The following is a 4,289-nucleotide window of genomic DNA, read 5'->3' on the forward strand; positions in this document are numbered from 1 at the left end:
GACCTCTTGATATTGTCTGCTTTTTCTATAAGATGACTGATTAAACGAAAAGGCGATCGTTAATAAAAAAAATGTTGATTTTTTATTAATTTTTCAGAAGTATGTCTGCAAGAAACACTAAAGCTGATAGATTCTACAAGTAATTTTGAGGGTCGTTTACCTGTCATAGGAAACTTCCCATAAGTGGCACAAAAGAAAAGAAAAAAAAAAGCTACTCATGTTTAGGCAATTCAAGCAGCACACGGTATACCCCGAGCTTCATTCAAACTGCCGAAATTTGACAAACGTTGCCTCTTTTTCATGAGCTGATTCAACGCAAATCGGTTTATTGACGAGAATATCAGGAGTCAAAGGACGCTTTATCCTTGCACATTAAAGAACGTATCCCACTCTATTGTACTCCTATTCCGTGTTTTGTAAGTCTTCGCTCAGTGAAAGACTTACGCTAGGCTAATATCTATTAGAACATCTGAACGTCCTAACTTTTCATGCCACAATCTAAAGGGAAAATATTTGTTATCCTTCTCTCTATGTTGCCGCTATGCATCATCTTTAATTAACATAGGTGCCTGTTTTTTTTCATTAGAACAGTCGACGTCACGCGGAACCAATTTATGCAACAATGTAAACATTTTTTTTTACAGCATGTTGAATTGCGATTGCATAGACAGGGTCGCTACCAGGATTATGCAATTATATGAGTTGCAAACCAGCGTTCTAAAACTCGGACACTTCATTAGCCCAATTTTTCGTCAATTGTCTGACGTTCGCGCCACCTGGAAACGGCAACCCAAAAAACAAATAATGCGTTTAACAGTGAGCGTGCCGACCAACAGGTGGCGCGACAATCTGCCCAACCCTACGGTCCCTAACTTGTTTTAACTAGGGACCTTACCCACTCCAGACACGGGGCCAATGACGTATCCGGATTTTGATACATTGACTCTATGGGGAGTTTCGCAACTCATATGACTGAAGAACTATTGTCGTAACCGCATAATATTATAGTCTAGAGTTAAAAAGCAGGTGAACGTATAGAAAATTTTCCTCGGCACCTCACGGGTGCAGCCATGTTTCATCACGTGATTGTAACTGACTTTCTCGCTGCCAGTTGCCCCTGCCAACACATCGGTATCATTGGGTGAGTGTAGTGGCTGTGGCCGTAAATGTCAATAGCAGGGGTTAGAAGCCAACATGACAGCATTTATAGGTACTTCTTCAGTTTCCGAACTCCTCACTTCGCTTATATATAAGGTGAGCAGGCGGCCGGCAGCAGTTCCCACTACCACGGCGCTGCATTGACCTTTGTACCAAGAAAATGAGGCTCGTTACTACAGCTAGGTGCAGTGTAGAGCTGCCAGTGTGCAACGATTTCGTGTTTACAGCCCCGCATCGCAACTTCTCGTTTTACGCTTGAAGAGTATAACGTGAGGCTAAGATATGTGTGCGACGTCTTTCCGGGTTATTGGTAAAAATAATAGCACGCGTTAGCGTGGCGCCAGGCCAACGTTTGTCAAATAAAGAGCCGTTTTGTCACCGTGTAACGTCTTGTTTTTCTACGCATAGTCAAAGCAAGATTTGGAGCTCAATTGTATTAGCCACGTCTCAACGAAGCCTCGGTAAAAGCTGTGATTCATCTGGTTCTGCAGCTTAGTTGTTTAGGGAATTTTTTCGCGAGTCTTAGCATACAGATCGTCGACGCTCTCCGCATTAACCTTGCACAGCAATAAGCACCTCGGCGGGCTGTAACCTAAAGGAAGTTGAAACCAAGCCATTGCTATAAAGTTTAATATCCCACTGAAACTACGCTATTTCTCGCTTCAGCTGAGACTAGTGCACTTTCTTATTATGAATTATCCGGACTCATAGGTGTCAATCATTGGATTACACTAGTATCATTGAAACGACAAGTGCAATTTTCGAGAAAATAAAAAAAAAAACATCAGTGTATTGAAACAAGAACACTTGTCACGATAACACACTAGTTTACAACTATATTGCGTTTGACTTCTAAAAAGGAAATTGTATTTAATCTACACGTGTCACGAGCATTGGAATTTCGCGATTTCGAATTGCTTCCTGTAAAATTCTGGGCTTGTGAGCAGCAAACAAAGCATGAGCCAATATGACCGGTTCGGTGATATTGCTGCTTGTTGCATGAGGAATGTACCGTGAATGCACACTTTTTGCACTTTAGGTAAATTTTGAACTATAGATCATTCGTAGTCGCTGGGACGCAGTATTAAATTTTTCTCGCAGCCGGCGTATTTGAAGCTTTCTCGGTTCTCGAGTGGTGGTGGCACAGATCGTGCGTTTTGTTGATTCGCTGGCTGCAATCTGCCCCTCGTTCTTGGTTGTTTTGCCATTCTTTTTTTTTTAGTGTTTTGCTAAGATTACACAATACAGGCAGACCTCCGTCAGTGCCAGTCATTACAGAGAGGGGTTGTGATGAATATATCTTAGCGACGCTCTTTCCGCTTTTTATGTGCCAACAAGCAGACAACGGAGGCTATATTGGAAAGGGCATATTATACACGACTGCATTTACATCCTTGAGTAACCACACTGGTATATTAAAAAGTAACATTTTTTAGCACTTTTCCGTTTGCCGAAACACCGTAGGTCAAATTCTCGCGGATGACATTGCTCTTAAGGTAGCAGCAGATGTATTTTTTTATTTGTGCGTAATATAAAACTATTACCGGAAGGTTTACCGTCTCCTCAGGGACCACCAAACTCTAATTGCAGGAAAGCTGAAGTTATGGTTGTGGTAGCAAAACTCCTGAAGCATTTTTTTTCCAATCAGCATCAAAATTTGTTATTAAGCAGCAATAAATATATCCAAAATTAAATTCGGCAAAGGTGCTCGCGAGACGTGCGCATATATATAATATCGCTAAAAAATGTTTGTAGCCGCGGTAAGAAATACTAGTACATTAACCCTCAATTTGACTTGAAACAGCCTAACGAGTTCAAAGATTCCGCTGGGCTTCCACTAGCCCTTATTGTAATAACTAAACAAGATATGATCACTTGGGTATAGTATGGGGAAATAATATTTAGTTACCCATATAAAAAGAAGTTGAAGCCATGCTCAGTCTTTGAACTCGTGAGGCCATGCGCTTCCCGTGTTGCAAGTCAGATTGAGCGCGCCTGTGTGCACAGGTCGAGACCACTGTTATAGGGAAATAGTGAGCAGGTGGGTCGCGCTCTGCCGTGCACAAGAAGCGGTGAACACAAAGCCCATGCGCAATACAGTGCACATGGGGAACATGTGTGGTGGATAGCGCATGCCACCCATCGTCTGCTACTGAAACGCTTCATTCGCTCGAGCCTGGCCGCGCTGTCGCGGCCGACTGAACTATTATTGCACGCACGTCAAAAGGCGTGCGAAAAGGTTGCGTAAATGGCGACTTGCGAATCTCTCCACTCAAAGGTAATGTTTGTTTGGTTTGAGAGATGGGCTAGTTCGTTCATTGTTTCAACAGGTGACGAAATGGCGTAAAACCTTTGACGGAAGATAAGACGAAAGAACGGCAATATCGCTGTTCTTTCTACTTGTAACGCTGTTGTCGTATCTTCTCCGTCTTGTATTCCATAAACTTTTTTGCGTCTTTTTTTTTTCTTGAAGGATTAGGGACATTTATCATATTACCGGAAATACGACACGCCATGATTCCATCAGTAAAGTTTTCATTTGGTTTATTCTTTTTTTATCCTGTAAAGCCTTAATAAATACTGTGGCCTCCATTTTTTACGTCATGTTTGCAATAGGAATCCATCACTTCGAAATTCGTGCACGGCTCACACCTCCTTCGAATCGCTCGCGCGTGACAGCACTGCCGCACCACTTCATGCACGGCTCTTGATGGGCGACTGCACGGCAGAGCCATGACAGCGTGGCGGTACGCGAGCGTTTCGTTATATGACGTCACCGGGCATGTACCACCTTTGTATCGGTGTTCGCAGTTTCTGCTCCGTGGTGCTGCATGCCGCGTGAGCTATGCACTCACGTGTTCCTTCTAACAGTTGACCGACCTGTGCAGAACAAAAGAGCGACACCATCCGCCTGCTCTCCCCTTCTCTCAGAAAAGTAATCGGAGGTACTACATATAAGCCCAGGGTGCTATGCGCAAAAAGTAAACCTTTACAGCTGTTCGGTTATCGCAGGGGTGTGAGTCAGCGACATTCAGCTAGACGTGCCTAATGCAAAGACTTACGCCAGCAAGTCGGAAATGCAGAGTACATTATTTTACAGAAAGTACCCAACGTGTTTAAGTTGGTGCTTT

Source organism: Rhipicephalus microplus, chromosome 3 (genome assembly GCF_043290135.1).
Source record: "Rhipicephalus microplus isolate Deutch F79 chromosome 3, USDA_Rmic, whole genome shotgun sequence".
Lineage (NCBI taxonomy): Eukaryota > Metazoa > Arthropoda > Arachnida > Ixodida > Ixodidae > Rhipicephalus > Rhipicephalus microplus.